Raw genomic sequence first — 14,168 nt, forward strand, 5'->3', positions numbered from 1 at the left:
TGCACCTTTGCTGTCCCGCAGTGGAAAAATGGAATCATTTTAACTTGACAATTCTTTAACTTCAGAGAAGATTTGTAATTTCTTTGCCGATCGATCCTTCTGGGAGATGCTTTCTTGGACATGATGCATCGTCGCATCAGGCAGGCTTCTTTGTGCCGGATGTTGAACCTTGACGTTGTATCTCCGCAATCGTTCGGAGACCTCGAGAACGCGAATGCCTCGACGAAATACCTCGGACGCTTTGTATACACCTTGGCGATTGAAAAATGAGAAGTAAGAATCTCGAGACGTGCGACGTTTGTCAGATGTTACGAGTCCAAGGCTCGTCATTAATTCTGGTCAGATTAATCGAAGTCGTACTAATTTTTACCCGCAATGCTGCCTAACAGCGCGAAATCCGATACGTCCAGGGTTTTGTGACACATCTGTGAGGATTCCTATCTTACGCAGCTACTTTCGAAGTGAGAAACAAAGAGGATATGTGGTTGCAGGTCGGGTACCCGGGCAGTTAAGTAGCTACCATTAGCCATGGATCTGATGATCGGATGTAACAACCGTTAGTCGAGTAGGGTACATTAATCAAATGTCATGAGCCTAACCTAGATGTCCCTAGAATGTAATTAATCTAATGCGAATAAATTGTATGGCATACGCCACCTTGCCGATCTCAACGACGTTCCTCACTGGTCTAAATACGCCACTATATAGATACCTTCATTAAATTATACGGCATGTGTGTGTGTTTGCGTGCGTCGGTGGTAACAACATATCATTATATATAACACGTACGTTTTATCTCATGAATTGGTCGAATATAAATTCAAAAGGCAATGTGCGTAGCGTAAATTACAAGCCATGAACTTGCTGCACGACCGGCGTTTCTTTCCGATCGGCATTCACGTGTAGAAACGCAACAGATTGATAATATCTGAGATTAGAGATCTCGGATATTGAATCGGGCGATTCAACTCAGACTCGAATGTCGAGACTGTACCGGGTTAATGGCCTTACGCTCACATGTCGGCTATGACTTGCACACACGTACCGTTTTCTTTTAAAATTCAATTACCTTTGGAGTATTACCGAACCCGCTTCCACCCTGTGTTAGAAGCTGAATATACACGTGCAGGGCATGGCATCGCATGAGACAGTGAACTTTTCCCCCTGTTCGTTTGGCCTCTCTCATTTAATTCCCACATCGGATGAGTTATATACCTGAATGTGAGCGGAGTGAAGCAATACTAGTGGCGTGCAGGCTGCCTGACCAATTAGCTCTTCCTTCGAGCCAACTTCTGACAATTGCTTCCGAAAATTTAAATCATAAAATAATGGATAAATTTCATCCGATATATAAGTATCAGTGCAGGGTGCGATTCGCATACGCTGCAATCGGTTTCATGAATTCGGTAAAAATTGTAAAACGTATTTACGGACACGTTAAAATTATCCGAAAAATATTCATTGTGCGTCTTTTATTCCGCCTATCATTTCGAATCAGGTGGATGTGGATTTCGGATCATTTATGTTTACATATGCACATTAAGTAGATGGAAGTGTATCGCCATTGCTTGCGTGAGATTAGCGTAAAACATCTATCTTTGATTTATCAATATTCTAAAACATTACATTGACTTTGCATGTGACCCTCGTACAGTATTGAATAATTGACGTGTCAGCTCTGCATGGTATTTGCCACGCAGTTTGTAAACATTTTTTAAATATTGAGAATGAATAAGCATCGAAATTCAGGAACGCGTGTGGTGCAGGAAATCTTCCAACTTATGCTTACGTAATATATACCGCAACGTTTGAGACTGCACAAAGTTGTTTTACCGGCATGAAGGGGCACAAACCTAGCAATGAATTCCGAGTGTAATGATTTCTTGTCGCGCTTGGATGTCGGTGAGTTTTAGCATGCTATAGTCATTAACCTAGAACACGCAACTCGTTCTCCACTGCTGATCATCGTTCAATTCGAAGATATTCACAGCTCGATGCTTTAAGATACTAGATAGTAGTGACCGAATGTACAGAGCGGTCTATCAGCTAGTATTACGGTTACAGATATTGACTCAAGTTTCTGAGATTGTTTAAATGAAAAAGAACCCAATAAATTTGTAGAAGGAACGCACAGCCTGAGGTTGTAAAATTTTTTTTCTTCCAAATAGGTTCAAAAGTTCCATTTTGGTATAAAAATAAGCCTGTTCAAATTTGAGCTCTCAGTGTTAACGTTATGAGGTTGCGCATCGCAATTTTCTATGTTCCATAAGAATAACATGGGAAAAATGGTTTTTGCGATGTGTCGTACAGAAAATTCACAGAAAAATTTTCGTAGAGAATTTAACACTTTTCAACAAGGTCTGTTATTTTCTTATAAATTCACTCGTTCAGAAGTTATTCAAGGTCATGAATCTACTCTTTCAAAAGTTATTTGAGGTCGTTAAATAACTTTTCAAAATGTAGATTGAACATATAGAAATCAGAAGAAGTAGAAACCATTTTTCCCATGTTATTCTTACGAAAAATAGAAAAATGCGATACGCAACCCCTTAATGTTAATATTAGGTGCTCAAATGTTAACAGGTGTATTTTTATACCTAACTGGAGCTTTGGAACCAGTTTGGAAAAAAAAAATTGTAACACCCTATTGTATAATTTTTACCACAAATTCTAAGTATTTCCTAATTTTTCACGCATAGACACCGATGCACCAGCCATTTTAGTCAAGTCACGTACACTTGAACTTTGGAGTCTTTATGCCAGGATTAGAGAAATTCTATGACGGGATTTTACGAAAGCTCATATAATTACCGTCTTGTCAGTCCTACAGTAATTAAGGAAAACGATCGCCAATGTACAGGATGCCATCACACATGAATCTTGATATTTTTGGATCTTAATTAATTACCACCGAACATGTACAAGTGTGCAACAGAATCCCAATCAAGATCTCGGCACTGTGTCGCCTATTATTAAAATACTTCAAGATATCATTATAATTTGTAGCACTCGTAGCGTGTATAAGGGAAAGCCGATGATTCAAGGACTTTTATAAAATTGAATAAAAATGAATTGAAACAGGTTTTAATTGAATCAATCGATTTCTAAGTACACACCGATCACTTGTGAGGAGTCAGCCATACATTTTATTGTCTTTTTGTCACGCAGCTTTCCGATAATCGATCGAACACTCGAGTTCCATGTATCCTCCGTTTATATACTATTATTACCTCAATTAGGACCGATTAACCTCCCAAAAGTTCGGAGAAACCTTAGGGTCAAAGTTTCTCTTCAACAAATACGCTCCATGTACTTTTTCGAACAAGTTTTTTTACTCCATAGGTATACCTAACAAAAAAAAGATGCCCCATTACTATTCAATCGGCATATATACATCCACGACCCGGAAATTTTTCGACAAACTCCATCGAACAAGCAACTGGGAAAATACGTCATACATTTTAAAATAGATTTCAAGACTCTCAGTTCCTCCAGTTATCGTTAAATACCCGCTTCGCACCGTTTGGGCGGTGACGGGTTTGCCTAACAGTGGTCCGTTTGTTTACTGGTTTAATATTTTGCATACTGCTTCTTTTTTTCCTCTGTATTTTTGTACGCCAATAGCGTGTCCCCGTTTGTTTTCCAAACAGCGAGTAGTCCGCTCTTGCCCATTGTACGTTTGAAAACATGAAACTTGAATTCCTCCGTATTTTGTCAGGCGTCTCACGAATGCAAATTGGGTGGCAAGAATTTGGAATTGGAGTCACGAACCGAGTCGTTGTACGTCAAAAAATAGAACGGCTATCCGGCGGAATTTTTGATTCACCAAAGGTTGCAAGCAGCCGTGCTGCTTCCCGGTATCGGTTCAATCAGTTGCCATATTGCTTTATGCACCCACACGTCTGCGGTCGAGGTGTTATTTTCCATTTAAAAAACCGTTTCAACAACCGACTTTGTTCGCATATGAATGAAGAAACACAAAAGTAACGAGTCACATGTATTACAGTCACTTTGAATCTAGCTTTCGACAGGTTGAGCTTTGCAGCTGCAATAAATGCAAGTACTTGACAGCCAACGGCTCACTCAATAAGTCATTAATCTTTTTCTCATAATATTTCAATGGTCGCCAAATTTGCCAACACGATGACCTACAGCGATTAATATCTGTAATTGGTCTCTTGTTCTCGGTTCTGTAATTAAGCCGATTAAACTCTTCTTCAGCCTCGGCTGACTTTAGCCTCAGGGTACAGAAAGATCTCTGTTTAAATGTACCAGGCAATATTTTTACGCTTGGAATGTGTACCATAATTCGGATCAGAGGATCAGCACACATTTCTTCAGATCATTTAGAATGATGTTTAGAGCAAGTATTAGGGTCGTATCGCCGTGAGAGTTCGTACAACGGGAGAGCCGAGTCTTTTTTACACTTGATGCCTCCTTTGGCAACGTGAGTGCTTTACAACGCGGTCGTAACCATCAATCTCGAGTCGTAAAGCTGACAATAGAAACCCCATAAAATTATCGGGGTAGCATGCAACTGGCGTTGGTAACCTGAAGTCCCTGGCTGAACCTGCAGGTTGGTCCGGATTCTCGCCCGTATCCCAAGTCGTAACAAATTCCAATCGCTTATTACCACACGAGGGGGCGCCGTATAATCTAAACTCCAGAAGGGAGGGTCAGGATTGCTCTGGCATAAATTACATGGGACTTTCTAGCAGGAGAACATGGATATACAGAGATCAGGCTACGAAGTTTCATATCGAATTCAATTCTGAACTTTTCAAGGATCTATGAACATGCTATAAGCCGTCGCTGAGCAATTGAATTTTTACATCGTTGTACGCGTGCACAAAACCAGGGTTTCAAATGTGTTTCCAACTTCTGATGAGCCATGTGTATGATTGTTTTGACACATTCGGTGATAATTTCAGTGATAAAAACTCGCTGAAATATAATTTTTATCGAGATTCATACTCGTCCGTGACGAGTGATACCTTGAGAGCACTGCTGTGCTGTGTATGAGCATTCCAATGAAATTTAAGGTCTGGACTTTTGAAGCAGACTAGCGCAAAAAAGCGAAACGAAATAAAAGGGGGAAACAAGCATGTAATGTAGCGCAGGATTGCAAGGATTATCAGGGGTCACGATATGTGCGTATATCGTTGCACGTTACGAGGGAGTGTCTACCTCCCCTATATGCATATTATCGCGTAGACAATGGTCGTCCAGATGATATTAATGTGCGAAGATTTGAACAGGAACTAGATCGATCTGAATATATTCAAATTTCCAGTGTCGACACGAGGTTAAATCGAATTCGACGTAATCTCTGTGTCACCAACGGCATCCGTGCAACAATAAGGTATGCTATTGTTATCTTAATTGGAATTTTAATCCTACGGTTTCATTCCGGTTATGCAAACTTATTATAAAAATTCTTGGACCCACTGTCACACCTCTGTTCCCATTAACTCGCTGGCTCGGAATGATTTGACTGTACGACAATTGCCACCAGCTAATGTAACTCCTTTGACAACAACCTCCGTCATCGCTCGCATGCTCGAGAATACGAATGTTACGTTACTCCTGCCACACTTGATGCCATAGCCAGGATTGCCATAATTTCCCTCTGCAACAAGCTTTTCTCCATCGTTAATATACTGCTTCGATGAAAAATTCCACTGTCGTGCAGACCTTCTTCAACGATTCTTTGTTCTTTCATTCGTACCGTTCATGAGGCTTTGCGAATGTAATTTTCGGATTACACTTGAAGAAATTTATGACCTAATCCTATGGTGTCCAGTTGCTGTTCTTTCTATTGTCTGATCCACTCGACCTTACCACCAAGAGCTGATTGTGTTCCCGAGAAGCTCAAACTTGTTTACCATTATTATTTCGATTTCACTTGGTGGTCATAAGTAGGCTTGCGTTTGAAAGATATAATCACTCAGTTCTATAACAGTTGGGATGACCCATTTACACAATGTCGAAAGTCGGGCTGACAAGAAACACAAAAACTTGGCGCATCAATTACGCGGGCATAAAAGTTCTCGCTAAAAAGCAAACGGAACCTTCACCACCAGATCTATCGACTACTCGCTTTTTACTACCTAGTTTGAACGCCGAATTACCGGGTCAACAAGTGGGTTGATCTTGCCGTACTGTACAAAGCCGTGAATAATCGCATTTGACCCAATTCCTTTGGTAGCCTCATCCAACCTCGCCTCACCTAGTGGCAAAATGATGTGCAAAATTCTCGAAGCACGTCCCGACCCGAATCTGGGTATCACTAACTCGTGAAGAGTCCCAAGATGTGACGATATTCCAGGGCATTTGTGGGTTACAATGATATAGCAACCATGCAATGTGGTAGTTGCGGCCTAACTACATGTTTCATTACCCCAGGTCCAAGCGCCTTACTCGGTAGACGTGATATTGGAGCCAACATTGAAGGTATGTGTATGAAACGCTGAAAGCCGTTGTCGCCTCGAGTCACGCAACAAAAGTAAAAAGACTATTAATTACAACGTGGTGATTGTTAATGGTCGATTCAAGCATTGAAGGTTAACGACCGTGCTACGGAATCTCCGTCCATTACATCGCGCGTACATGAATACGGACATGTATAGGTATTGGCAAGAAATCCGGTATTCGAAGTGCCGCTTGATTGATTTCTTTATGGGGATTGATGTCGGACCATTGAACGGCTACGTACATCCATACCCATCCGCCCACGTTAACATTAACTAGCACGAAAACTATGCCAACGATGATAGAATTTTTTAAGGCTCTTATTTGCGCTACATTATATGTTCACATTGTATTAATCGGTCAATACGATGGCAACGTTGTACTTCCACAGAATGATACAATTGCGTGGACCAATTTATTGACCTTCGTAAGTCTGTCGACATATCGATTCAATTCAATCGATTCAATTAAAGTATGTTTGCAACGGCTAGTCAAATGGAAAAGAAGCAAAATAATGAAAAGGCGGAGCATTGGATCGAATCAATTTGAAATTAATTGGTTGAAATAATTCTATTCGATTGTACTACGCAATTTTCTAACGAAATAAAGTATACTCGGATCGAATGCACGAATGGATTACTTGGTCCCACGTACAGTAGTTAATATGGTCAGTGCGCTAACCGTTAGTGGATTATTGATCATATCGATTATGAGTTATACTTATCTGAACCATGATGCATGGTTGCGATTACTAGAGTGTGTTTCATCCAAACACGAATATAATTGGTGTTCGAAGATTCTAGTTAGCAGGCGGGAAATCATACAAGGTAGTTACACCGTCCAGTCATTCCATTTCTTAGATGAAACGTAGCTACACATAGAGCACTTTTTTGCTACTACAGTAATCTGATACCAGAATACCTGGGTATGCTTTTAAAAGTTGCACGGATATGCGGAGATTATTGATCAGCCATGTCAAAGGTAATGAAATAAAATTATACATACCTTAGTTGAATTAATATACGATTGCAGATATTCGGGTCACGCTAAGTCCCATTATGTGTTTGCCCAGTTACTTTTACAAGAAAACCATGACGACCTTGTTACCTTTACGCGTCCGTGCGAAAGGCGCGTGCTGGATTTGATAAGTGGCGCAGCAAGTTATTGGCACTTGTTGTTCAAGTATCGAAGGAAAGTGAAATACTTGTTACAATGCTGCATTAAATCGCGTATCCGACACCGGTAGACTAGCTTTTCTTGAGATTACCTCTCGGCTCATCAGGGCCTCTTTAATAACATCAAAGACACTTGAGCGCTGATCGTGGGTGCTGTCAAAAGTTGACGTCGACAGTGGAGATTCATACCGTTGTTCAATTCATATTCCCTTTATCTCGACCAAGTGAAATTATTTATAATTAATCGTGAATTCCCAATCAATCATATTGTTTTGTTAACAAAACTTGACCCGTTGGAAATATGTAGGTTAGGTATATTTGCACGCAATCGGAAGTTCAATAACAAGTGAATTTGCCCGACGCATTAATACCGAGATGAATATGTTGGACGACATCGTGATCTCCAATGCAAAAACGTGTATCCAGTAAAATCTCGAGTAAAGAAAAAAAAACAGATTTTCAACTAAACCAGCGGAACCATTAAGTGCTTGGTAATTATCGAAAATAAGCGTACGCTTCACCTGGGTTTATTTACACACTTACCAATACATTCGTATTCTGAATCACACACGTGCATGGGTGATAGGTGACTTGAGAAGCTACAAATTAGCCTTAGCCATTGACCCATTTTCGGCCAAACGGTCGATTGGCCTGCAGAACAAACTATCTTCTTCGTTCCTTCCACTTCAGAAGTCACCCGTGCGTGAGAATATTATTTTTCACTTTCTATTTTTTCAAGCTAAAGTATGAAGAACTTCGATTTGTCGCTGAAGTCCACCGTTTTTCAACTGCGCAATACTTCTTCGCTCATTTTATACTCACTGAACAAAGGTACAAACAGAATGGACTTCTTTCACAATCAGATGCTGTTGACCAGTGTATCGCGAAATCTTTTAGCTCGACTAGTTTACCGTTAGGACTTTCTGCCATGGTTAAGCCTGGGATCTTTTATCGCGTAACGCTCATCTCGCCTATGGGACATTGTACTCGTATTTTTCCGAGTATCTTGAGACGATTTTGGAGTTCCCGCTGACGCCCATGTCGTTTCCGGTGCCTTAATTCGTGCATATCTTCGACGCGAAGAAAGTAAGCGAACTATAATAAGGATCAACGACATGGTATAGTGAATTTTTGTCCGAATATCTGTAGATCTTCTCGTGACGACTTTTGGCAATCTTTTCTTTTACGAAGTGAAATTTCATGTGTCCCTGACAAATTTTTCAAACCACAGTCATGAACACACTGCGCGTTGTTTCCTCGCATTCAAAGGCGAATGGAAGAATAATGAAGTGTCCTATGAAACTTGGAATGTTCTCGTTGCGTTACGAGACAATCTTGCTCTAAAAAACAATGTGCCTTTCTTAGAAACTGCAAGGCCTAGATATATAGTAATTTCAAACCCCCCCGTTCGGTATTTTATAATTATAATTAATGGGTAATTATCTCTATCCCGTGCACCGATCTGTGATCTATCTATCAGAGATTGCAATTATTTCGTTGCGACTAACGTTTAATCTAACCACAGATCTCTGATATCTCTTTGTAATTTCTATACTTTTCTCGACTGCGGAACACCGACATCGATCGCTCTTTCCCGCAACGCTATGCTCTTTCCATCTCTCGACTAGACATTAGGCTGTCCTTCTCTCCTCGTAAAAATCTCGCAGCCCACCGCAATTTCACCTTACCTCGAGGCCCAACTCCGCGGACGGAGTTCAAACGCTATATTTAATCAATAAATCATCACGCCGTGTTATTCCCATGTGACGCTTGAATAATGGTCGAACAGTGACGAGAATTAAAAATGAGTAGCTACCACATCGGGCCGCGAGAATGCTAATTGTTATTAAACTTTGTCGGATCGTTTAAATTACGATTCAATCTGAGTTATTGCCAGTCATACGGTTCTGTCCAAAATTGATCTCTATCCTCGAGTAGAAATTTAGACCCTTGTTTACGCCTGCAAGTTCTACGTATGGTAGGACGTAGTACGACCTGTGAAGGATTAACTCTATATTGAAATGAAAACCTATTCTAGACCTAAACTTGGCCGATATTTTCGCACCTTCCACGTTCAGGTTCAAAGTAGGACATCTATAAAACCTCTACAAGTCCTCAACATCCTCTATATCATCAAGACCTCAACAGGTCCTTTACCATAGAATGTACAATTCCAGTCATTGAATATTAAGATCAATACTTGAATTTGATTTCGATATTTAGATTGATCGACATGTGAGTAGGGATTCCGAATTCAAGTCTTAATCATCATATTTAATGACGGAGAATAGCTGAGTCACTCATATTTTCGTGGATGTGAAAATCATCTCTAAATCAATAGCGATGAATTATAGACACAATTATTGATGGTAAAAACTATACGGAAGATTTATTTACATAAATTTAGGATTATTACATAGCGTACTAGAATACGTTATAATAGGACGTTAAGGTCCAAAAGAGGTCCAACTATGAGAAAGATAGGTCTCTCAAGGTTCTGAGTAGGTCGTGATGACCAAAAAGTACTAAATGAGATTCTGCTTAGTACCTGCAGGCTTATGGCAGAGTCTAAATATCAACTCGGGTCCACGGTTTAAACATCAAACAACATCAAGCTGTACATGAGCAACGGATCTTAATAGAAAGGGATTCGTTGTTTTGCCGAAACTCTTTTAATTCTTTTTTCTGGCGGTTTCCCACTCTTTGGTCTACGCAAAGTTGCAGTTCAATTATATTCAGCACGGTTCGAGAAAGAATGTCAAGTCATAACTACGATGTCACGAAAAGAAATACTTTCTAATTGCAATCACGATGTATTGCTGGGTCATCATTCTGGACGTAGGACCAGGCTCAAGAAACATTTTGGGTGACGGCTGTAGACACGTGGGAATGTGACGCACGCCTCGATCTTAATTTGAAGGTCACCAACATCTCGTATCCCGCCGTAATATGATTTCCGGATACCTCTCTCCGCGCCATCCAACTATAAGTATTGACTTTTGACAGGCCACCAGCTATTCGCAATGATCGTTATTGATTGTCTCTGCAGATTGCAATTAATAAGGCACGATAACAAGACGATATATCAACGTTGGTGTTAAATTGGATAAGAAAAAAGAAGAGGATCCTTATTTGATTCCCTCTTAGTCTCGCGCTGGACGCTGGTCAAAGACCACTTCTTCCAATTACACACATTGTGCCTCGAATGCGAATATGTCTCTCCTGCACGGTCTCTTCGAACGGATTTTACTCCGGTTCACAAAGGTTCGTAACAATTACGATTCCAATTAGATAAAGAGGCAAGGCCTGACGCGGCAACCGTGACGACCCATCTAAAGACAGAGCTCGCATGCCTCTAATCGGCTCGGAACAGGAGCCGCGGTTTCATGAGGTAAAACGCGGATAATCACATACCCACGGAAGTCGATACCTGCGCCGCACCGCGAAATTCTTTCGAGGTTACAATCACGGCGTGCACCAGGCGCAATACGAAAAGGGAGGAAAACGAGTGGAAAAACGGTAACGCGTAGCAGCACTCTATCCGGGCGCTTGAAAATTAGATCGGTCAGCTCTGGATTGCATCGGTGCAGGGCTAGCATTAGAACGGTTATGATTGCCTTGAATGGAGGGCTCGATGTGTGGTAACGATGAACATATAGAATTACGCTCGGTATGGGTCTGCCTGAGTTTACCTGGACTTATCCTTAGCCTACCTCGGATTATCCGGGTCCACCTGGGTCCAGTCAGCGCTCGTTCTCCGTCGCGCGCTACTCCCGTAAGAACAATATCGCTTTCTCAATTACAGTTCACCTCACGGTTCAACTTCCAACAGAAGCAGCGATCGCCCAAGCTTCGGGTACCGAACCAATAAATTTCATTCCACTTCATCGTACTCCATCAGTTGAACACGCGATCGGTATTGAAAGCCGGAATCTGCTTCGATTGCTTCTGAGTTCCACCTGTTTATCTCGCACTTTACGACTACGGATTATCATTTCATCCCTTATTCAGCATTCAGGGAATTGTAAACCTGTACTTACAGCCAGTGATCGGTACTGTTTTTCAATACCGATCCGTCAACTTTTAACGATCCTGCTTCATTCGTATCTGACATATCCACGGCTACTACGATAGAGCTAATTAGCGATCGCCGAAAGAACAAGCATACCGTGAATACCGATCGCCTGTAAATGGACCTACTAGGAGCTGGGGAGGAAGTTGAAACAGCCCTTCGTGGGAAGGAGGGCCGAAGGGAGGGCTGGAGGCCCGTAATCGCTTTTAACGTGTACCTGGATGAAACTCTTCGACGAGATACAACCCTGGCCACCATGACAGCTGGGACACGCTGATAGATTGATGGCACGATTATGGCCTCCATTGAACTGCCAGTTATCCGCTTACGAGCTTCTAAAGAGCAAAGATCAAAGCGAATGATTTATCCTGTCCGCGTGACTGCCCCAACGACTGTATGCCGAGCTATAAGCGTGCTTGTGCCTTCTGTAAGCTTCGTCGTGTTCCGGACTGCAGAAGGACGAAATGATTGAGATATCCACGTGATTCTATTGCTCGCATATACATATGTCACCATACTCGCGACATTGGAGTTCTGCCGGGTATGTATCAGAGTAATTAGAGGGGAATTTTCCTGTTGGGAATAAATCATTTACACTGATTGAGAACAACTTGTGGCAGACAAAGGATCCGAGAACCCGGAATTTTAGGGAATGCATCTGACATTAATAGAGCAAGGCCTTACATCAAGTAACGCTTCAGATTTCTTTGTTTGGCCTTTTGATACTGAAGGAGTCAAGAGTTGTATATTTTGGTAGCCACCTTATTCAGTTTAACCAGCATTTTAGTGATCCTTTTAGTGAAACTACTCCACTCTGACGACCATCTTGTTCCACCCTATTCGTCAGTTCCTCCCTACGTATTCAAACGAACTTCGGAATCCTTCCAACCCCCGATGAATCTGGCATTAATGACGCCCAGCAGACTCTTATTTGTGCCAAGGACTTATTGTGTCAAGGACCGTCACTGTGCCAGTTCCACGACTCCGTCACGATCGTCATATCCGAAGTGCAGAAGAGTCGGGATCGGCATCCCCGATCACTGCTACTAGCCCAGTAACCTTTATGGGTTTCCTTTTGTGTGACGAGATGTTCGATTAGACGGGCTTATATAAGCTCAGGGGGTGTTTTGCCACTGTTTACAGCTCCGCCTACCCACAGCTTGGTCCCCTGTTTCGTTACTATCGGCCAAGTACCCTTGGAAGTTTCAACTACCATTCGATGCTACCCTAATACAGTTGGCAAAGTTTATTTTGTCCGTCCTAACAGTTTCGTGAGGGATTTTGTAACCTGGATATAGTCCTCGTATCTGAACAGGACTTTCTTTGTCTGTGTCACGGTAGGCTTTTTCGGCTGTTGGAATCTTTGCCCTGCCCATATTCGCACACTAGCCTCATAGGGGTGGACGTGTTTTTGATTCAAGTATCGTTTTTTTCTATTCATCACCTAATCATCAGTGAAATCCTTAGGGTTGCCAAATACTGCTGCAAGTAGAAGCCGAGGAACACTATTTCTAATTCTGCCGCGTGTGAAATTCGCGAATTTGTTCGCGAGCCTGTATATATTGTCACCCCGTGCTAGGTGATGCTACCCTAGTAAAGATTACGGAGTTTCTATTGTTCTTTCTGACAACTTGATTAGTGACTGAGTGATGTGACTACACTCTTGACGACCTCCTGCTCTCTAAAACGCCTGCTGGACCAATCCGCGTCGTGCAGAGTATTGACCGTCAGCTATCCTCGCTGCAACCCCCCATCTTACTGATACTAGCCTAGTACAGTCAACAGAGTCACCTTTGTCAAGATCGACGGGTTGATTGACAAGACAGCCAGCTCGGCTCCCCTTTCAGCAAGTTGGGTACTAGGCGTTTGATCGCAGAAGCAAGTCGGTACAAGGAGTTCACTAGCGACAAATGATAGAATAAATCTGTTCGTGTAAAATTATCGGAATCTTGAGAGGTTAGTGATATTACCCACCGATTAGATTTTCTTTGAATTAGATCCTTTTGCAAGGTTTTCACGACCTAGATTAGACAAGGAGAGAGGATAACGCCATTTTTGCTACTAAAAAATTAATTTCTCGTTTATTCTGCTACCCTGTTCACCTTTTTCGCATTCCTATTCCGTTCCTAATCCCCTGGGTAAACGGTCTGATCTTTGGACGAACGAATGACTCTCATGAATCAGTTGGGATTGACCGGGTACAAAAGAGAAACGACGTGCAAAGCGAAAGGGCTTCAGGAGGTAGAAGCAGGTGGATGAGAAAAGGAAAAGTGCGAAAGCAGAGTGTTTGAGGAAGTTATCTCACGGTTCAATAGGCGATCATAATGTCCACAAAGGCATCGGCCACAAGTATGTTCGAGGCAAACGGATGCGCCCGGAAACGACGACCGGCACGCCAAGCGCCTAGGGCATCATAAGAAAGTGTCGTCACTCGGGGATTCATCCGGACC

This window comes from Neodiprion fabricii, chromosome 1, assembly GCF_021155785.1.
Source record: "Neodiprion fabricii isolate iyNeoFabr1 chromosome 1, iyNeoFabr1.1, whole genome shotgun sequence".
NCBI classification, from domain to species: Eukaryota; Metazoa; Arthropoda; class Insecta; order Hymenoptera; family Diprionidae; genus Neodiprion; species Neodiprion fabricii.